We start from the raw sequence: 24,177 nt of genomic DNA, 5'->3' as shown, positions 1-24,177 counted from the left end.
CTTTTTAATTCTCTTGCATACAGTAATAAATTTTCAAAATTAATTACATTATTCTTCTTCTACTCCCTTCTATCTTATTTTGCTCGAGGACGAGCAAACCTTCTAAGTTTGGTGTGGAAAAAGCTTTGCTTTTTGTTTTTCCATAACCATTAATAGCACCTAAGGCCAGAGAAACCTCTAGGAAGAGGAAATGGAAGGCAGTTGCTTCCAACTCCGAGTCATGGAAAATGGAGAAATTCATCTCAAAAGCCCATCACTAGAAAGAGGATGGAGCAAAACAAGAGAGCCACTCATGGACCTCAACAGGAGCAACAAAGGCAAGGAAGAGATATTGAGGAGCTTAAGCACTCCATAGGATCTTCAAGAGGAAGAACTAGCCGCCGTCACTACGGTGGACCCGTTCTTTAATTTTCTTGTTCTTATTTTTCTATTTTTTTTATTTTTGTGCTTCATGTTTTGTCTATGTTTTTGTCTTTATTACATGATCATTAGTGTCTAGTGTTTATGTCTTAAAGCTATGAATGTTCCATGAATCCTTCACCTTTCTTAAATGAAAAATGTTTTCTGGAAAAGAAAAAGAAGTACATGAATTTCGAATTCTATTTTGAAAATAATCTAATTATTTTGATGTGGTGGCAATACTTTTTGTTTTCTGAATGAATGCTTGAATAGTGCATATTTTTTATAGTGAAGTTTATGAATGTTAAAATTGTTGGCTCTTGAAAGAATAATGAAAAAGGAGAAATGTTATTGATAATCTGTAAAATCATAAAATTGATTCTTGAAGCAAGAAAAAGCAGTGAAGAACACGAAGCTTGCGAAAAAAATAAAAAAAATGGTGAAAAAAAAAGAAAAAGAGAAAGCAAGCAGAAAAAGCCAATAGCCCTTTAAACTAAAAGGCAAGGGTAAAGAGGATCCAAGGCTTTGAGCATTAATGGATAGGAGGGCCCAAAGGAATAAAATCCTGGCCTAAGCGGCTAAATCAAGCTGTCCCTAACCATATGCTTGTGGCATGAAGGTCCAAGTGAAGAGCTTGAGACTGAGTGGTTAAAGTTGTGGTCCAAAGCAAAAAGAGTGTGCTTAAGAGCTCTGGGCACCTCTAACTGGGGACTCTAGCAAAGCTGAGTCACAATCTGAAAAGGTTCACCCAGTTATGTGTCTGTGGCATTTATGTATCCAGTGGTAATACTGGAAGACAAAATGCTTAGCGTCACGGCCAAGAATCATAAAGTAGCTGTGTTCAAGAATCAACATACTAAACTAGGAGAATCAATAACACTTTCTGAATTCTGAGTTCCTATAGATGCCAATCATTCTGAACTTCAAAGGATCAAGTGAGATGCCAAAACTATTCAGAAACAAAAAGGCTACAAGACCCGCTCATCTAATTGGAAATGAGCTTCATTGATATTTGGAATTCATTGTATATTCCCTTCTTTTTATCCTATTTTGTTTTTAGTTGCTTGGGAACAAGCAACAATTTAAGTTTGGTGTTGTGATGAGCGGATAATTTATACCCTTTTTGGCATTATTTTTACATAGTTTTTAGTATGTTTTATTTACTTTTTATTATATTTTTATTAGTTTTTATTCAAAAATCACATTTCTGGATTTTACTATGAGTTTTTGTGTTTTTCTGTAATTTCAGGTATTTTCTGGCTGAAATTGAGGGACCTGAGCAAAAATCTAATTCAGAGGCTGAGAAAGGACTGTAGATGCTGTTGGATTCTGACCATCCTACACTCGAAGTGGATTTTCTGGAGCTACAGAAGCTCAATTGGCGCACTCTCAATTGCCTTGAAAAGTAGACATCTTGGGCTTTCCAGCAATATATAATACTCCATACTTTGCCTGAGATTTGATGGCCCAAACTGGCGTTAAAATTCAGCCTAAAACTTTCTGGCGTAAAACGCCAGAACTGGCATAATTCTTGGCGTTAAACGCCCATTCTGGCACCCAGGATGGCGATTAACGCCAATTTTGGGCATATGCACGTGAAAGCTTGAAAGCTCAGCCCAAGCACGCACTAAGTGGGTCCCAAAAGTGGATTTCTGTACTATCTGCACCTAGTTACTCATTTTCTGTAAACCAAAGTTACTAGTTTAGTATAAAAACTACTTTTAGAGATTCAGTTTACACCTCATGACAATTTACACTTCATATTGTATTTTCTACGGCATGAGTCTCTAAACCCCATAGGTGGGGGTGAGGAGCTCTGCTGTGTTTCAATGGATTAATGCAATTACTACTATTTTCTATTCAATCACGCTTGATTCTATTCTAAGATACTCACTCGTACTTCAATATGGAGAATATGATGATCCGTGACACTCATCATTATCCTCAACCCTATGAACGCGTGCCTGACAACCACTCCATTCTATCTGAGCTCAACGTAGTCATTGGGCGACAGCATGAGTGCGTATCTCTTGGGTTTCTAATCCACGGACCGAGTCCGGAGGTTAGAACCTTCGTGGTATAAGCTAGAACCAATTAGCAGCATTCCTGGGATCCGGAAAGTCTAAACCTTGTTTGTGGTATTCAGAGTAGGATCCGAGAAGGGATGACTGTGACGAACATCAAACCTGCGAATGTTGGGCGCAGTGACAGTGTGCAAAAGGACAAGTGTCCTATTCCGACGCTAGTGGGAACCGACAGATGATTAGCCGTGCGGTAGCTGTACATGGTATTTTTCATCCGAGACGAGAAATCCGACAGTTGATTAGCCGTACAGAGATCGTACCTGGTATTTTTCATCCGAGAGGATAATAAAGCTTGCCATTGAAGGAAGCCATGCGTGTTTGGAGAAGAAGACAGTAGGAAAGCAGAGATTCAGATGACAGAGCATCTCCGGAACCTCAACCTGTTCCTCATTACTGAATCACAAGTACTATTTAATTTATGTTATTTATTTTTCATAAATACAATCACTCTTATCATTAATCTCCTGACTAAGATTTACAAAATAACCATAGCTTGCTTCAAGCCGACAATCTCCATGGGATCGATCCTTACTCACGTAAGGTATTACTTGGACGACCCAGTGCACTTGCTGGTTAGTTGTGCGGAGTTGTGGAAAGTGTAACCACAATTTCGTGCACCAGCCAATAAATTCGATCCTCTCATTGATGTCTGGCTATATTTGTTGTAAAGGATGGATTTGGGCTACAAGAATAACAATACCCCCTTACACTAATAACTAAATTTTAATTAGTTCAGCATAATAGGTGCCAACAAAGAACAGACAATATTCAAATAGTTTAAACTGAAATACTCTCAAACAGAAAAAATTATAAAAGGAAAATAGCAACATATGTTTAATGCAAGCAGAAGTATCATACTCTTATCCTAAAACTTCTGGCCTTCTAGCGGACTTTCACATTCCTGGATACAACTCCACCAGATGTTTGAAGTTTCACAACATCAACTTTGGGCTCTCCATTCAGGACATCTCTGAGCATGCTGTACAGTTTTTCCTATATGAAATCAAATGAAAAGCCTGAATAAGACACCAATCCACCCCAGAAGAAATCTATTAGTGAAAGAAGTATAAATGTGTGAACCCACACCCATCTCCTGTGTATAAGCAGGTACAATATTTGAGAATCAATTATTATTTTGGGGACAATCATCAAAAGAACTGGCTATCACCGCACAGCTTATACAGAAGGCACTATAATGCCTATTGGATAAAGATAAGGTAGGTTTCTACCTAACCCAAAACTAAGACAACATTGGCCTTAAGTGTACGAATTGCATGCAATAGCAACTGCAAGAAAAACCCAAAAACAAATGAGAAAGAGAGACAATTACAATTTAGATCTTTTTAATCAGAACTAGAAGTGTATTCTATATTTGAAAGGCATCCAATTTAATAATAACATCAAGTTCGAAGGTTAATTACATCATAGCCTACTCCCTCTATCCACCCCATGGTATTTATCACCATGCCCGAAGCACGAGATTCGGCTTTTCCAGCTAATTATCTCTCTAGCATCTGCCCTAGTTCCTTGACTAGCACTTTATACAATTCTACATTATTACTGTCAAAACCAAATAGTGTGAATTGCAATTGGATTCTCACGTCCTTCATGTATATCAACAACTTCCATTCTCTTAAATATTCAATTAAACAGAGGATATAAAAGTACAACAGAAATTACCTTGGAGTTGTATGGCCAAAAAAGTAAACAAGAGGCATCTCAAGAGTAATTCCTTCAACAGGGTCAATGGGCATTTCAATTGGTGTAGCAGCAATGCATCCAGGAATCGTTATAGATCCCTGTCCAATATCCAAGTCAACGAAGGTAGGCTTCGAACCTTGCTTAGCCGCTCAGCTAAGAAGCATCCTCGACAAGGTACTCTTTCCAGAGTCAGTAGGTCCTACAACAATCACTCTAGGCCCCTGGACAACCAAACCAGTTAATGCAATTCACACTCACATACACTAACAAACAAACAAAGCTTTTTGATGACTCTTTAGAAATTGTTCAGCATGATTTATACATAAAAATAAAACCTTTAGCATGAAAATGGATGACAAAGTCACACCTGAGAAGATTCAGAATCACCAGAGGATGAAGCTTTATCACAAGTTCTTTTGGCTTCTAATATAGCTTGCACATTAACATAGCTAACCATTGGTGTCTACAATCATACAATCAAACTCAAAGAATGACATTTTCCCTAAACAATTCAACCAAATCAAAGATTATAGTAGTAAAGCAGGTTTATCACTTTACCTCATCAGCAGTATAATCAGTTTTAGTAGTACCTTCCATTTCAGTGGTAGCACTGGTGCACGAATTGTGAATCACACTTTTCACAACTCGTACCACTAACCAGCAAGTGCACTGGGTCGTCCAAGTAATACCTTACGTGAGTAAGGGTCGAATCCCACGGAGATTGTTTGTTTGAAGCAATCTATGGTTATCTTGCAATTCTTAGTCAGGAAGTCAATTATATTTATCAGTTGAATTGTGAATAAACAAGAGAGCATGGGTTAAAAGTTACTTGTTATGCAGTAATGGAGAATATGTTGGAGTTTTGGAGATGCTTTGTCTTCTGAATCTCTGCTTTCCTCTGTTCTCTGATTCACGCACGCACGCCCTTCTATGGCAAGCTGCATTTTGGGGCATCACCGTTGTCAATGGTTAAATCCCCTCCTCTTATGAAAATGGTCTAAATGCTCTATCACAGCACGGCTAATCATCTGAGGTTCCCGATCATGCTGGAATAGGATTCACCCTCCTTTTGCGTCTGTCACTATGCCCAGCACTCGCGAGTTTGAAGCTCGTCACAGTCATTCAATTCCTGAATCCTACTCGGAATACCACAGACAAGGTTTAGACTTTCCGGATTCTCATGAATGCCGCCATCAATCTAGCTTGTACCACGGAGATTCTGATTAAGGAATCTAAGAGATATTCATTCAATCTGATGTAGAACGGAGGTGATTGTCAGACACACGTTCATGGATTGAGGAAGGTGATGAGTGTCACTAATCATCACCTTCTCCATAGTTAGGCGCGAATGGATATCTTAGATAGGAACACGCATGTTTGAATAGAAAACAGAAATACTTGCATTAATTCATTGAGACACAACAGAGCTCCTCACCCCCAACAATGGAGTTTAGAGACTCATGCCGTCAAAGAGTACAAAATTTAGATCTAAAATGTCATGAGATACAAAATAAGTCTCTAAAAGTTGTTTAAATACTAAACTAGTAGCCTAGGTTTACAGAAATTAAGTAAACTATAACAGATGGTATAGAGATCCACTTCTGGGTCCCACTTGGTGTGTGCTGGGGCTGAGACTTAAGCAATTCACGTGCATAGGGCCATTTTGGGCGTTCAACGCCAGGTTTGGATCCATTTCTGGCGTTGAACTCCAACTTTTAATCCTTTTCTGGCGCTGGACGCCAGAATTGGGTAGAGAACTGGCGTTGAACGCCAGTTTACGTCGTCTATCCTTAAGGTCACCTATGGACCACCCAAGAGCTGTCTTGTGTGTCCTTAGCACTTGAACAAGTGCTTCCTCTTCCTGTGAATTTAAGGCAGAGCTTATGATCACTGGAAATGTGTCACCTTCTCCCAGAAATGCATATTTCAAGGATGGTGGTAATGGCTTGAGCTCGGGTTTAGGAGGTTTTTCTTTTTCCAGAAAAATTCTCAGAGGCTCTTTCATGTCCTCTGAATTCTCCAAGTCAGGCTTAACATCTTTAAAGATGTTTTCCAACTCTGATTCGAGACTCTCAGCCATGTTGATCTCTTCTACTAAAGAATCAATAAGATTAACTTTCATGCAGTCTTTTGATGTGTCAGGATGCTGCATGGCTTTGACAGCGTTCAACTTAAACTCATCATCATTGACTCTCAGGGTTATTTCCCCCTGTTGGACGTCAATGAGGGATCGTCCAATTGCTAGGAAGGGTCTTCCTAGAATGAGAGTAGCACTCTTGTGCTCCTCCATTTCCAACACAACAAAGTCAGTGGGAAAGGCGAATGGCCCAACTCTGACAATCATGTCTTCAATCACGCCTGATGGGTATTTAGTGGAGCCATCAGCAAGTTGGAGACATATCCTGGTTGGTTTAACTTCTTCAGTTAAGCCAAGCTTTCTGATAGTGGATGCAGGTATTAGGTTGATGCTTGCCCCAAGATCACATAAAGCTGTCTTGGTGCATTGACCTTCTAATATGCATGGTATCAGAAAACTCCCAGGGTCCTTGAGCTTCTCAGGAAAGCTTTTCAGAATTACTGCACTGCATTCTTCAGTGAGGAGAACTCTTTCTGTTTCTCTCCAATCCTTTTTATGACTCAAGATCTCTTTCATGAACTTGGCATAAGAAGGTATTTGCTCAAGTGCTTCTGCAAATGGAATCTTTATTTCAAGAGTCCTGAGGTAATCTGCAAAGCGAGCAAATTGCTTATCCTGCTCCTCTTTCTAGAGTTTTTGAGGATAAGGTATCTTGGCTTTATATTCTTCAACCTTAGTTGCTGTAGGTTTATTGTCTACAGAAGTGGTTGAAGAAGCCTTTTTAGAGGGGTTGTCATCAGCACGTGTGTGTGTGTCTGATCCCTCACTGGCAATTGAGTGCCAGAGTTAGAAGCTGGAATGACGTGAGATGCCAACTCATTGTCTGTTCCTGGCGTCTGAACGCCAGAACTGTGCCCATTTTGGGCGTTCAGCGCCAGGTCTTGCCCATTTTGGGTGTTCAACGCCAGATTCTTACCTATTTCTGGCGTTGAACGCCAGTTCTGCCTTGTTTCTGGCGTTGAACGCCAGTCCTGAGTATGGTCTGGGCGTTCAGCGCCAGCTTTCCACCAAATTTCTGGCGTTTTAATTCCAGAATTACTTTTCCCTGGGCTCTTACTGTCCTCAGGTGAATTTTGGGTGGTTTGCTCATTTCTTAGCTTTTTGCTACCTTGAGGTGGGGTATTTAATATTTTCCCACTTCTTAGTTGAACTGCTTGGCATTCTTCTGTTATTTGCCTTGACAGCTGCTGCTTTGTTTGCTTAAACTGTTCGTCCATATGTATATTAGCCATCCTTGTCTCTTGTAGTCTATCTTTGAATTCGGCTAACTGCTTTGTTAGAAAGTCCAATTGCTGATTGAATTCAGCAGCTTGTTTTACAGGACTGAGTTCAGCAGTTGCTGTTTTAACCTCTTCTTTCATGGAAGGGTCACTGCTTAGATACAGATGCTGATTCCTGGCAACTGTATCAATGAGCTCTTGAGCCTCTTCAATTGTCTTTCTCATGTGGATAGATCCACCAGCTGAGTAATCTAGAGACATCTGAGCTCCTTCTGCAAGCCCATAGTAGAAGATGTCTAACTGAACCCACTCTGAAAACATTTCAGAGGGGCATTTTCTTAGCATCTCTCTGTATCTCTCCCAGGCATCATAAAGAGATTCATTATCTCCTTGTTTAAAGCCTTGGATGTCCAGCCTTAGCTGTGTCATCCGTTTTGGGGGAAAGTATTGATTCAGAAATTTTTCTGTCAGCTGTTTCCATGTCCTTATGCTGGCCTTAGGTTGGTTATTCAACCACCTCTTAGCTTGATCTTTTACAGCAAATGGAAACAGTAATAGTCTGTAGACATTCTAATCTATTTCTTTATCATGTACTGTATCAGCAATCTGTAGAAACTGTGCCAGAAACTCTGTAGGTTCTTCCTGTGGAAGACCGGAATATTGGCAACTTTGCTGCACCATGATAATGAGCTGAAGATTCAACTCAAAGCTACTGACTCCAATGGAGGGTATGCAGATGCTACTCCCATATGAAGCAGTAGAGGGGTTAGAATATGACCCCAGAGTCCTCCTGGACTGTTTATTTCCGCTTATGTCCATGATGGAGAAAGGGAGATGATGTAAAATAGAGAAAATATTTTTATTTATTTATTTATTTATTTATTTCAAAAATGAAATAAATTAAAATAAAATAAATAAAAAAATGAGTGAAGAATTTCGAAAAACTGAGGAGAGAGAAAGTGGTTAGGAAGTTTTGAAAAGGATATGATGATTTTTTTGAAAAAGGTTTTAAATTTTGAAATAAAAATCTGAATTTTAGAAATAGATTTCGAAAATTTGCTTTTAAAACAGAGAGAAAAGATATTTTTGAATTTAAAGAGGAGAGAGAAAAACAATAAGATAGCACAAGATTTAAAATTTTTAAATCTGATGCTCCTTGTTTTCGAAAATTTTTAAGGGAAAAACACTAAAGAACACCAAACTTAAAGATTTTAAGATCAAGACACAAGGAAAACTCAAGAACACTTTGAAGATTCACAAGAACACAAGAACACGAAGGAAGAACACCAAACTTAAAATTTTTAGAAAACCAAACTAAAATTTTCGAAAAACACAGAGAAATCAACAAGAAAACACCAAACTTAAAGTTTGGCACAAGATTTAATAGAAAATTTATTTTTGAAAAAGATTTTAATAAGAAAATAAGGATTCTAAAGTTTTAGCATGACAATAATACGAGACTCTAAACAAAAAGAGAAATTTTTCCTAATCTAAGCAACAAAATAAACCGTTAGTTGTCCAAACACGAACAATCCCCGGCAACGGCACCAAAAACTTGGTGCACGAATTGTGAATCACACTTTTCACAACTCGTACCACTAACCAGCAAGTGCACTGGGTCGTCCAAGTAATACCTTACGTGAGTAAGGGTCGAATCCCACGGAGATTGTTTGTTTGAAGCAATCTATGGTTATCTTGCAATTCTTAGTAAGGAAGTCAATTATATTTATCAGTTGAATTGTGAATAAACAAGAGAGCATGGGTTAAAAGTTACTTAATTGTTATGCAGTAATGGAGAATATGTTGGAGTTTTGGAGATGCTTTGTCTTCTGAATCTCTGCTTTCCTCTGTTCTCTGATTCACGCACGCACGCCCTTCTATGGCAAGCTGTATGTTGGGGCATCACCGTTGTCAATGGTTACATCCCCTCCTCTTATGAAAATGGTCCAAATGCTCTGTCACAGCACGGCTAATCATCTGAGGTTCCCGATCATGCTGGAATAGGATTCACCCTCCTTTTGCGTCTGTCACTACGCTCAGCACTCGCGAGTTTGAAGCTCGTCACAGTCATTCAATCCCTGAATCCTACTCAGAATACCACAGACAAGGTTTAGACTTTCCGGATTCTCATGAATGCCGCCATCAATCTAGCTTGTACCACGGAGATTCTGATTAAGGAATCTAAGAGATATTCATTCAATCTGATGTAGAACGGAGGTGATTGTCAGACACACGTTCATGGATTGAGGAAGGTGATGAGTGTCACTGATCATCACCTTCTCCATAGTTAAGCGCGAATGGATATCTTAGATAGGAACACGCATGTTTGAATAGAAAACAGAAATACTTGCATTAATTCATTAAGACACAACAGAGCTCCTCACCCCCAACAATGGAGTTTAGAGACTCATGCCGTCAAAGAGTACAAAATTTAGATCTAAAATGTCATGAGATACAAAATAAGTCTCTAAAAGTTGTTTAAATACTAAACTAGTAGCCTAGGTTTACAGAAATTGAGTAAACTATAACATATGGTATAGAGATCCACTTCTGGGGCCCACTTGGTGTGTGCTGGGGCTGAGACTTAAGCAATTCATGTGTATAGGGCCATTTTGGGCGTTCAACGCCAGGTTTGGATCCATTTCTGGCGTTGAACTCCAACTTTTAATCCTTTTCTGGCGCTGGACGCCAGAATTGGGCAGAGAACTGGCGTTGAACGCCAGTTTATGTCATCTATCCTTGAGCAAAGTATGGACTATTATATATTTCTGGAAAGCCCTGGATGTCTACTTTCCAACGCAATTAGAAGCACGCCATTTCGAGTTCTGTAGCTCCAGAAAATCCACTTTGAGTGCAGGGAGGTCAGAATCCAACAGCATCAGCAGTCCTTTTTCAGCCTGAATCAGATTTTTGCTCAGCTCCCTCAATTTCAGCCAGAAAAATACCTGAAATTATAGAAAAACACACAACTCATAGTAAAGTCCAGAAATATGAATTTTTTCTAAAAACTAATGAAAATAAATTAAATACTAACTAAAACATACTAAAAACTAAATGAAATTAACCCCAAAAAGCATATAAAATATCCGCTCATCAAGCACCATACCAAGTAAAAACCTAAATGAAAAATCAAAGGTAAGTAAGAGCAATAACAATAACAATAACAATGATGAATATGGAAGAATAGTAGAATATGAATTTGCATACAGCGAATTTGAATCGGGGAGGGAAGTTGAGCCAAATTTCGGGTGCAAGCTCAGTGCCAAAAATTGATAAACCCCATTTGTAGGATTTATCTTGTGCTTAATTTAGGGGATTTTATAACCTTTTACCCACATTTATCCAATGAAATAGCATGGTTTTATAACTTCTCCTTTAATTGTACTTAAGAGTGAAAACATGCTTTTTAGGTCCTTAATTGTTTAATCTTGATTTATCTTTGATTCCATTAGATGCCTTGATATGTTTGTTAAGTGATTTCAGATTTAGGAGGCAAATATTGGATCAAGGGAATGACGGAAAAGCATGTAGAAATGGAGAACTCATGAAGAAATGAAGGAATCGCAAAAGCTGTCAGGCCGACCTCTTCGTACTTAATTGACCATAACTTGAGTTACAGAGGTCCAAATGATGCGGTTTTACTTGTCTTGGAAAGCTAACATTCGGGGCTTCGAAACGATATAAGATTTGCCATAGTTGCTACACGTATGGTGACACATACATGCACTGTACGCGCACACGTTGTTGCTGCCATATGATCCACTTAAAGCAATACGTGGCCAGCGAATTCTAAAGCCTTGTGGGCCCAATCCAACTCATTTCTGATGCTATTTGACCCAAGGATTGAAGAGGGATGAGACATGAAGCCATTAATTTAGTTTTATTTTAGTTTTCACATGCTTTAGTTAGTTTCTAGAGAGAGAAGCTCTCTCTTCTCTCTAGAATTAGGAGTAGGTTAGATCTAGATTAGGAATTCTTAGATCTAGGTTAATTTCATACTTTGATTTACTTTTCCTTTTGCAATTCTTCTTCTTCTACCTTTTCTCTCTCTAGTTTAGCATTTAATTCATGTAATTCTCTATTTTTATGTTGATGCACTTTTGTTCTTCTATCTCTCTTTTAATGCAATTTATGATTCATGTTCTTTTATTGTTGATTTGATTTGTTGTTGTTTAATTTCTTGCAATTGAGTAATGTAGATTTACATTCCTTGTAATTTTACTATGCTTTCCTTTTATGCCTTCTAACTGTTTGATAAAATTCTTAGTTGGATTTTAGAGTAGAATTTTAGTGCTCTTGGCTTGGGAAGGTAACTTAGGAACTCTTGAGTTACTAATGTCCAAGTGATTGATGATTGGAAGCCATTAACGCTAGATCTCACTAATTGATTTGGTGGAGAACTAGGACTTATGGTCTTGGATTGACATAGCTCACTTGACTTTCCTCAGGGGTTAACTTAGTGGGGTTGGTCCTTGCCAATTCTCATGTTGTGGTTAGTGATAAGGATAGAGATCCTTGACCACCAACCTTTGCCAAGACCTTTTTAGTTGTTAGTTTATTTTTATTGTCATTTCATTTCTTGTCTCTTATCCCAAAAACCCCAAAACATACCTCATAACCAATAACAAGACACTCTATCAATTCCTAGGGAGAACGACCCGAGGTTCAATACTTCGGTTTATAAATTTAGGGATTTGTACTAGTGACAAACAATCTTTTGTATGAAAGGACTATTGTTGGTTTAGAAACTATATTACAACGAGAATTTATTGTGAAATTCTAAACCACACAAAAGTCTAATCATCAAAATGGCGCCGTTGCCAGGGAATTGCAATGGTGTTATGTTATTGGTTATTGTATATATGTGAATATTGTGAATAGCTTGATTTTTGGATTGCTTGTTAGTTTTTGCTAAGTTTAGGACTTTGTTTCATTCTTTCTTATTAGATTTTGTTTCTTATTTTCTCTTTTCATTATGAATTCTCACTTTGGCTATGAGTTTGATTCTCACTATGTTGTAGGGAATGAGAGCTTCAATGAGGATGTGTATCAAAGATGGGACAATCAAAGGTGGGAGGAGCCATATGCATATGATCAATCCTCTTGGCAACAACCTCCACCAATGCACTATGAAGAAGAGTCATTCTATGATGCATATCAATCCAATAGCTATGGTGAATCTCCTTGTGACTTTCAAGAACCACCACCATATGCCTATGAGTCATATCCTTAACATGAACCTCAACCATACTCATAAGCCTCCTTTCACCAAACACCTCCATATGACCTTGATCTATATCTACCATACCAACCACCTTTTGAACCATATGAGACATACATGGAACCACCACTCCAAGATCACTACTCCCAAGAACCACCTCAATATATACCACCATACCCTTACCACAACACACTACCACATCCTTACCAAGAAGAACCACCTTCCTATTATGAACCCTTTCTCCAAGACAATGAACCCTCTTATCCACCCCAATCCTCAAAGGATGAAACCCTTAGCCTTATACTTCAAAGGCAAGGAGAAATACAAAGGGAGACACTAGAATTTGTGGCTACCTTGACCAAGGTAGTAAGCATTTTAGTCTCCCAATATTTGAGCACTCAAAGCACTTCCATGGTCACATGTGGAGAATCAATTGAAAAGCATAGCATGAAGGAGAGATTGGAAACTCCGGTGGAGAATGAGGGATGTTATTTTGTATTAGAGCAATTGGAGGAGCCTATGATCATTGAAGAAGAGGAAGAAGTTGTTGAAGACTTAGGAGATGCGGAACCTCCTTGGAAACCTAGAGTTGAAGAAAACCTCTCCAAGAAGGTTGAATTTGATGTTGAGGAGGAGAGTGCACAACCTCCAAAACAACTTTTGAATGAAGACTTGGAGGGAATGAAGCAAGAATTGAGTTCCCTTGGTGATGAAGATCATGCATCCAACCTTCTTGGTGGTGAATCCTTTGAATTTGAAGAACCTTCTCCCAATGAGATAGAAAGTGATGTAGAGGTAGATTTCTCTCAACCTCCCATTTATGATTTGAGTGATGGAGAAGAGTTGGATGAAAATGATGAACAAAGGATTGAAAGTGAAGAAGTTTGTGAAGAAGTAGAGGTTGACAAGGAAGAACATAAGGGAGTAAAGCTTGCTAGCACATTGGAGATACCTCTCCCCAAGCCATCACCATCCACTCTTTCATTCAAGTGGGTAAATTCCTTATACTTAAGTTTTATTATTCCCCTTGAATATGGTTTACTTGAGATGGATGGTCAACTTAGATATATTTGTGGCTTTAAGAGCAAAAGGGAGATGGCTAATCGTTGGAAATATCATTCTAGGTTCATGATGGCTACATGTTCAAAGCTTAATTGCAACGGTTGGTATAGAACTAGATTACTTGGGTCTAGGATGTTGTTTGGTCACTTACATGAGAATTCCAAGATTATGCCACCCAAATGGAATAATGATAATCAACTCAAAGATGGGTGTAGAAACAAGATATGGGATCCCGGCATACATGAGGATCAACTTTGGGAGCCCATAGTCTATGAAGAACTCCATCAAAGCTTGGGAGAATTGAACTTGAAGAGTAGAGCTCATTGGAAATGCAAGTATTGGTGGATATTCAAGGATGGTTTCAAGCACAAGCCACCTTGAGAGGAGCTCCCCATAAGTCCAACTTAAGGACAATAAACAAAAGTGCTAGGTGGGAGACACCCCACCATGGTAACTTCTTTTCATTTTCTCTTTTTGTACATATTGGTAATTAGTTTAAATTCATGTTTTTGGTTGATTTGTTAAGCATAATTGATAGTTTAGTATGTTAAATAAGGTTTTATGGTATTTTGGTGGCTGTTTGGAGGTTTGGAATGCTTGGATTGGTGCAAAAACATAGAAAAATTTTGAAAAAAAAAAACATAGCACCATCCGCGCGTACGCGTGCATCAAGCATTTTCGCCTACCCACGCGGACGCGCCATGTACGCGTACGTGTGGATTGAGAAATTCCACCCCCAAGACAAAAACCCGAGAGTTGTGCGAATATTGCGCGCGCATTGTGCCTTTCGCATAAACCAACTCGCGCGTACGCGCCACTCTCGAAATAAGCCATCGACGCGGACGCGCCATGTACGTGTACGCGTCGCGTCCATTGCACCACCATCCGCGCGCGCGCGCCATGCGCGCATATGCGCGGATGTCCTTCCTTCAACACATCTCTTTTCTTCTCCTCTTTCCATTTCTTTCCTTCTCCTTTCTTCTTCCCTTCTTCTACCCCTCATCCAACACTCCCAAACACCATTGATAACCATTTATTTTAGTTAACTAATTAGTTAGTTAGTTAGTTGATTAGTTAATTTTAGTTAGTTTTCATTTTATTTCCTCTTTTTCATTGTAAGTGTTGGATTGTTATTCTTGTTTACCATTAATTGTTGCTGAGTACTAAGCGGGATGTTATCTCAACATCATTATGTTTATAAACTTTGTTGGATTCTATTTTTGAGGTTATATTTTGCTACTTGGTTTTGAGTTTTTCATGCTTCACTTTTGTGAATACCAAGTACATGACATTGCCTTCAAGCTTTTAAATCCTTTTGAATTGCATGACTTGGCCACCATGTGATTTGAACCTTACTCTTTGATTAGGCAACTTTTTGATGGATGATGTTGTGCATTTACCTTAATGCATTGTACTTCATGATCATATGCATCCATATGCTTTTAGCTTGAATGCTCTCATGCTTCTTTAATGCTTGTTTTACCTTACAAGTTTACTTAAAGCATCTCAAGCACACTAGGATGAATGATGTACATGCTTCTTTTGTGACATAACTTTTATGCTAATGTGTGTTCTAAAAGGCGCCTAATTTAGAACTCACATCCCTATTTTCCTAATGTCACACTAATTCACTCACTCAATTCTAGTGATTAGTACCTCATTCCAACAATGTATGCTTCCTTGTTTTTGTGTTCTCTCATCTTATGGTGTTATATTTTTGTTTTTCATGAATGATGCACCGCAAGCAAAAATGGAAGCGGAAGAAAGAACACGCAGTAAACGGTTGATCTACCAGCTGAAGGTAGCAATCCAGAGAGTCGCCATACCCCCTTGCTCATCTTTGCATGCACCGAAAACGGTGCAAACTTTTAAGTGTGGGGAGGTCGTCCGACCAGTCGGCGATTTTGGGTGACAAGTTTCTAATTCCAATACTTTTGCATTTCATTTTAGGTTTTTAGGATTTTTGTTGCATTTTCTTAATTTTGCATATATATACACAATAAGCTTAGTCAAAATAATGAGATTTTTTTTTCAAGAATTCTATCTATAGGGCACCAATTGATTTGAGTGAAAACTTTTGCATAGAACTTGCTTGAATTATATATATATTGTGGAACATGATTTTTGAGCTAAGAACACAAGCTTGTGAGATTTGAGCCTAATGGTGTGGTTACATCTTATAACCACTTATTTTTCTTCTTGTGTGCATTATTCTCTTTCTATGATTGTAATATTTGATTTGTTTGATTCTTTATATCCATTATTTTGTGTATTCATGCACTTATATAATTGAGGCCATCATTTCATTTAGCTCACTTACCCAAAAAAGCCTTACCCTTTATCATCCATTGTTAGCAACTTTGAGCCTACGATTAACCCACTTTGTTCTTAATTTAGCACATTACAAGCCTTAAAGCAAAAAACAATAAATGTCCTTTATTTAGATCTTTGATTAGCTTAGGCTAGAGTGTGTGTATCATTCAAGTGTGGGAACCTTGGGACATTGGGTGAATAAAAAGGTAGTCTTGTATTTTTGTTGAAAATATTAGGAATTGGGTGCATGCTCATGTATTAATCGAATGTAAAACCTTATGCATTAATGTTTTTTTATATATTGTAAAGCAAAAGAAAGAAAAATGAGAAAGATAAAAGAAAAAGAAAAAAAATATGGAAAAAAAAAGAAAAAAAAAAGAAAAAGAAGAAAAAAAAATAAAGAAATAAAAAGGGGATGAAATGCCCCAAAGCAAAGCGAAGCTTAATAAAGATCAATGCATAAGTGTTGTGAAGTGAAAAGAAAATGCATGAGTATGTGAAAAAGTGAGAAAAATGGGTAGTTAGGTTAGAACTTAATTGTATAGGACGTCATAGGTTAGGTGGGAAGTTTAAGCTTATCAAAGATTCAAATTTCAAGCTCACTTGACCAAATATGCATCCTTACCTTAACCCTAGCCCCATTACAACCTATGAAAAGACCTCATGATACTTGTATGCATGCATTGAATAAATTTTGATTGTTAGAAGAAAAATAAATCTTGGAAAGCATGATTAGGGGAGAATTGAGTGAATCAACCCTAAACACTTGAGCGAATAGAGTGCAAACACATCCGGTGAGGGTTTGATGCTCAATTACATGTTTTCACCTATGAACATCATTCTTCATGCAAGTTTGTAAAAATATTTAATAGCTCAATTCAATTGTGGTTTGGCACCGTTGTTAATACCTTTGGCCCTTGTGCATATATGTATCCTTGGGAATTGATTTATTTTGACCAAGCAATTGCATTCATGTAGATAGTTGCATATAGTTTAGGTTGCATTTAGATGAGATTTCATTGAATAAATGTTGATACCCTTTACTTTCTCTTGGTATAAACATGAGGACATGCTTGGTTTAAGTGTGGGGAGGTTGATAAACCCCATTTGTAGGATTTATCTTGTGCTTAATTTAGGAGATTTTATAACCTTTTACCCACATTTATCCAATGAAATAGCATGGTTTTATAACTTCTCCTTTAATTGTGCTTAAGAGTAAAAACATGCTTTTTAGGTCCTTAATTGTTTAATCTTGATTTACCTTTGATTCCATTAGATGCCTTGATATGTTTGTTAAGTGATTTCAGATTTAGGAGGCAAATATTGGATCAAGGGAATGAAGGAAAAGCATGTAGAAATGGAGAACTCATGAAGAAATGAAGAAATCGCAAAAGCTGTCAAGCCGACCTCTTCGCACTTAATTGACCATAACTTGAGCTACAGAGGTCCAAATGATGCGGTTCTAGTTGCGTTAGAAAGCTAACATCCGGGGCTTCAAAATGATATAATATTTGCCATAGTTGCTACACGTATGGTGACGCATACACGCACTGTACGTGCACATGTCGTTGCTGCCATATGATCCACTTAAAGCAATACGTGGCCAGCGAATTCTAAAGCCTTGTGGGCCCAATCCAACTCATTTCTGATGCTATTTGACCCAAGGATTGAAGAGGGATGAGACATGAAGCCATTAGTTTAGTTTTATTTTAGTTTTCACATGCTTTAGTTAGTTTCTAGAGAGAGAAGCTCTCTCTTCTCTCTAGAATTAGGAGTAGGTTAGATCTAGATTAGGAATTCTTAGATCTAGGTTAATTTTATGCTTTGATTTACTTTTCCTTTTGCAATTCTTCTTCTTCTACCTTTCCTCTCTCTAGTTTAGCATTTAATTCATGCAATTCTCTACTTTTATGTTGATGCACTTTTGTTCTTCTATCTCTCTTTCAATGCAATTTATGATTCATGTTCTTTTATTGTTGATTTGATTTGTTGTTATTTAATTCCTTGCAATTGAGTAGTGTAGATTTACATTCCTTGTAATTTTACTATGCTTTTCTTTTATGCCTTCTAAGTGTTTGATAAAATGCTTAGTTGGATTTTAGAGTAGAATTTTAGTGCTCTTGGCTTGGGAAGGTAACTTAGGAACTCTTGAGTTACTAATGTCCAAGTGATTGACGATTGGGAGCCATTAACGTTAGATCTCACTAATTGATTTGGTGGAGAACTAGGACTTATGGTCTTGGATTGACATAGCTCACTTGACTTTCTTCTACTATTAGTTAGGGGTTAACTTAGTGGGGTTGGTCCTTGCCAATTCTTATATTGTGGTTAGTGATAAGGATAGAGATCCTTGACCACCAACCTTTGCCAAGACCTTTTTAGTTGTTAGTTTATTTTCATTGTCATTTACATTTCTTGTCTCTTATCCCAAAAATCCTAAAACATACCTCATAACCAATAACAAGACACTCTATTGCAATTCCTAGGGAGAACGACCTGAGATTCAATACTTCGGTTTATAAATTTAGGGGTTTGTACTAGTGACAAATAATCTTTTGTATGAAAGGACTATTGTTGGTTTAGAAACTATATTACAACGAGAATTTTTTGTGAAATTCTAAACCACACAAAAGTCTAATCATAAAAAATCTCGGCATTTCCATTGAGAAGACGAAGGCAAAGAGGAGCATGGTTTCCAACCTCAATCCGGAACTCGCTTTCTTTCTCCAATTTCACCTGCTGCTTCACCCCTGAGCTCGATTGCCCGCCACCGTGCGCTATTGCCATCGATACGCTATCACAATTCCCAGTTCAGAAAGAGAATTCTATTTCACTATTTATATCAAACGATACAACTCAAATATCCAGTAACAAAAAGAAAATCAAGGGTTTTTGCTTCATCAATTATTCACTCACTCTTCTCCAAGTCCCTAACACATTTTTTGGAAACTGTTAACATTACGAGCGTTGGCAAAGACTAAAGAGAAGACCATTTTTGGAAAAATAGAAGAAGATATTATTATTATTCATTTTTTTTGTGTATTTTTTTTAATTATTCTTCTTTGAGTAAAGTAACAACTAGATCTTCAAGAATTTTAACTTTGGACTAATTAGACCTTGAAGAAAAAAAAAGTACCAATTAGATCCTCCATGAAAGCAAACAGTGGACATGTATATCCTTCCATCAATAATTAGCGAAACGAAACGAAGTTGTCCATGTATTTTGTTACATAATAGTGTGTGTTCTGTTGTTGCCACATGAACATAGAAACGACATATTTTTAGACAGTGAAGTATTTATTATCCTTTGAGTTTCTATATAATCTTTATTAACTACTTTCTATTTACTTCGAATCTTACCAAAACATGTAAAGTTTCGCTCCAAAATTATTACCAATGTGACTATCTTTTATAAATAGACATGTCATATTAGTTAACGGTACATATAAGTACCACCGTTAAATTTTACACGATGAATTGATAGAAGGACATAACGTGTCCATTGTTTGCTATCGTGGAAAACCAAATTGCTACTTTTTTTCTTCAAGCGCTAATAAGTTTGAGGTCAAAATTTTCAAGAACCTTATTGCATAGTTGCCAGAACTGAACTGATAATCAAACCGTTCAAACTACTGGATCACTGGTTTAACCGGTGGATCATTGGTAGAACCGATTGACTCGGTCTTACGTATAAAAAATATAAAATAATCAAAAACTTAAATTTAAAATTTGAAATACATAACTTCAGCAACAAATTCAACTGATGATTTTAATCAACAAAAAAATTAGCTCCGTGATATTTTCAGCAACAAATCCAAGTTCAATCACAATTTACCATAGTTGTCAGAACCGATCCAGTCAGATTACTGAGTCATTAGGTTCTGGTTCAACCAGTAGGTCAGAATTAAACCGATTGACCCAATCTTATTTAAATAAAAATATAAAATAATCAAAAATTTAAAATTAAAATTTAAAATATATATCTTTACTGCCATTTTAACAATAATCAAGTCTCGAATTCTACAAATAACTAATACAAAAAAAATTCAATAAGCTAAACAGCAAGCTCCAATAAAAATAGCCTATCATCTAATCTAATGATAGCAAGGTTCTGAGAACCGGACCAGTCATCAAACCGTTCTAGTCACTGGTTTACTGGTTCACTGGTCCAACCGATCCAACCGGTGATTCAACCGGAAAAACCATTTTAGAATAGAATAATAAATAAATTATAAATAAACATCCTAAAATATAATTATAGTCTAATATAAATCTTAAAATAGGATTAGTAACAATGGAATGTAAAGGGACCTGATGCTATGGAACACCAGCAGCCACTGTTGCTACATTACCAGCTGAATTCCTGAATTGAATCAGAAAAATAAAGTGAACATTCTAACAGGTCAACACTCAACAACACAAACTTCCCAATATAGAATAGTAATCATTAATTGGCCCAAGCGAGAAATATTGTAATTTGATTTTGGCATAGTTCCCATTTACATTCATAATTGTTCATGTTGAGAGTAAACGGAACTATTAAAATTATCAAACATTTAACACCATAAGCATCTTAGTATTGACACGAAATAATTGCAGTCAGCACATTGAAATTTTGCTTATAAAACAACCACCATAAGTTATCAAGTATGCTCAACACTATCTCATACCTTCCTCCTGATAACTGTTGAGCAGTGCTGTGAGTATATGAGTCTAAAGGTTGATCCGGGCTACTATTATCCAAGAGTCTAGCTTGAAGACTTGAATCTGAATTTAGAGCAGAAGCTGCTTGACCTTGACCAAAATCAAGTGGTCAGGTATACTACAGTTTAAGCTTTCAACATTACAATCCAATTTGACATAGCCCCAACAAAATAACTTCTTTCTTATGAGAGAAGAAACCCAATTTAGTTATTGCTAATTAGAATTGTTCATTCAAGCAAGTATGTAACATTTCACACATTCCCAATAATGAAGTAAACTTCTGAAGGTAAGAAAAGTACATAATCATCTTATATATATAATCAGAAGTCAACTATAAGATAAAAATAGTATTTGAAAACAAAAGAATCCATCTGAGTGTTGCCAAATGCTTTAAATCTTAGGAAAATTCTCTTCTCAAGAACTAGTTACACAACTTCATACTTATATTCAGATAGCAACCAAGCTCATGCCAACAAGCAAGTAGTCCACTGGTAAAACACTATCAGCAACTAGTAAAACACTATCAGCAACTGGTAAAACAAATTTTAATACATACAGATTTTCACCATACAATCAGAACCATACATACAAATTTGAAAATTTGTAAAATTTCCACCATTAGCAACCAGTAAATACAAGATAGAACCAAAAGAAAAATTGAAGAACTAACCTTCAGAACCAAACTTGAAACAGTTAAAACCAAGACCGAAGCAGACTTGAAGAAAAATGAAACCAAACTTGAAATAGTTGAAACCAAGACCGAACCAAACTTGAAACAGTTGAAACCCTCAGTGAAGATATAGACGAGAAGCCACTAACCTGGGTCCATGCCGAGAAGCCAGCGAAGATGAAGAGCCGAAGAGGACCTGCCGAGTTACTGGGTTAGGCGGTGACGATGGAGGACCTGGGTTAGGCGGCGATGATGGAGGAAGAAGCGGCGGTGCTGACGACCTGGGACGGCGGCGGCGCTGAGGACCTGGGTTAGGCGGCGACGATGGAGGGCTAGGTGGCTAGGGTTTCTTTGATTCAAAACATGAATGAATGAATTATTGGGGGAAGAGGGGGGGTTGGGTCACGATGGGGGGTTTGGGAATGACCTAGATCCGTTTCCTTTTTTTATAAATTAAAAAACGGCGTCGTTTAATCCGAACAGGCTGGTTATCGGTCCGGCACAACCGGCCAGTTCTCGACTGGTTTGACAGTTTTCCACCAGTTTTTTTCGAGCGGTTATAGGGGTAGGACCGGACCGCTTGCATCGCCGGTTTCCAATTGAACCAGTTCGACCGGCTGGTCCGGTCCGGTTTTCAGAACCATGAATGATAGTATCACATTAGTACATCACCTAATTAATTCACAGAGCCTATCATCTAACTATAGTATCAGCAAATTCCAATCATCTAAACAGCAAGCATCAAACATACAAAAAAACAGCAAGCATCAATCAGAAAGAACCAGCAATCACAAAAATCACAAAAGAATCCTAAAGAGCAAATGTCAACCAATCCTAAACAGCATCAACTAACCTAAACAGCAACCATCACAAAAAAACAATCAGCAAAAAAAAAAACCAGCAACAATTAGAGAAAAAAAAGTAAGAAAATCAACCATTGCAGTTACATTAAAACAGGATCAGCAGCAACAATCACCCAAAACATTAAACAATAATGATTGAATAACTAAAAAATTAAAAAAACTCACCTTGGCTACACGCAGAGGGGGAGGACTGATGAATGGATTTTTGATGGTTTAGAATTCACAAATGAATTCTCGTTGCAAGTATAGTTTCTAAACCAAACAATAATCCTTTCATACAAAAGATTGTTTGTCACTAAAACAAACCCCTAAATTTATAAACTGAAGTATTGGAACCTCGGGTCATTCTCCCCAGGAATTGCGATAAAGTGTCTTGTTATTGGTTATGAGATATTTTGGGGTTTTTGGGATAAGAAACAAGAAATGTAAATGGCAAAGGAAATAAACTAACAAAAAGGTCTTGGCAAGGTTTGGTGGTCAAGGATCTCTATCCTAATCACTAACCACAACATGAGAATTGGCAAGGATCAATCCCATTAAGTCATCCTCTAACTAGTAGTAAAGGAAAGTCAAATGAGCTATATCAATCCAAGTCCATAAGTCCTAGTTCTCCACCAATTCAATTAGTGAGATCTAGAGAAAATGGCTCCCAATCATCAATTACTTGGACATTAGTAACTCAAGAGTTCCTAAATTACTATCTCAAGCCAAGAGCATAAAATTCTATTCTAAAATCCAACTAAGCATTTCATCAAACACTTAGAAGGCATAAAAGGAAAGTAAAATGAACTAAGTAATTCAACAATAAAAGAACATGAATCAATAATCCTAAAAGTAGAACATGAATCATAAATTGCATGTTGAATTTAGAGGGTTTGTCAATAGTGCAATTTCTCAACAATAAAAGAACATGAATCAATAATCCTCAACAATAAAAGAACATGAATCATAAATTGCATTGAAATGAAAATAGAAGAAACAAAAGTGCATCAATATAAAAGTAGAGAATTACATGAATTATATGCAAAACTAGAAAGAGGAAAGGTAGAAGAAGAAGAATTACAAAAGGAAAATTAAATCAAAGCATGAATTAAACCTAGATCTAAGAAATTCTAAGCTAGATCTAACCTAATCCTAATCCTAGAGAGAAGTGAGAGTTTCTCTCTCTAAAACTAACTTTCCCTCACTAGTGTGTAAAAGTATGTTGATTTCTCTTCATTCCTTGGGTTAAATAGCATCAGAAGTGAGTTGGATTTGGGCCTAGGAAGCCCAAAATTCGCCCCCCAACATTTTGCCTTTAAGTGAGTTATGTGCGACCATCGACGCGTACGCGCACTTCACGCGTACGCATCGCTTGACAAATTTCCATCCACGCGTACGCGTCATGTGCGCGTACGCATCGCCATGCGACGTCACAATCCACGCATGCACGTCTGCTGCGCGTGCGTGTGGGTCTCAGCATCCCAAATCCTTGCTTTTTCATGATTTCTCCACTTTGCATGCTTTTCTCTTCACCCCTTTGATCCATTCCTAGCCTTCTGAACCTGAAATCACTTAACAAACAAATCAAGGCATCTAGCGGAATCAAAGGTGAATTAAATTTAGCTAATTAAGAGCCTAGAAAGCATATTTTTACACTTAAGCACAAATTAGGAGACAATCACGAAACCATGCTATTTCATTGAATAAATGTGGGTAAAAGGTGACAAAACCCCTTAAAATCAACACAAGATAAACCCTAAATATGGGGTTTATCAACCTCCCCACACTTAAACCAAGCATGTCCTCATGCTTAAACCAAGA

The 24,177-nt window shown here is 37.4% G+C and overlaps 1 pseudogene; it reads right to left on the bottom strand.

Annotated features, from left to right (window-relative positions):
* Nucleotides 1–3,335: 3,335 nt before the first annotated feature.
* On the bottom strand, nucleotides 3,336–19,001 carry LOC112757497 (protein CLP1 homolog; annotated as a pseudogene).
* Nucleotides 19,002–24,177: the final 5,176 nt, after the last annotated feature.

The sequence above is a fragment of the Arachis hypogaea genome, chromosome 16, assembly GCF_003086295.3.
Source record: "Arachis hypogaea cultivar Tifrunner chromosome 16, arahy.Tifrunner.gnm2.J5K5, whole genome shotgun sequence".
NCBI lineage: Eukaryota > Viridiplantae > Streptophyta > Magnoliopsida > Fabales > Fabaceae > Arachis > Arachis hypogaea.
The sequence above is the reverse complement of the archived record's forward strand: the minus strand, read 5'-3'. Positions and strand labels throughout refer to the sequence as shown.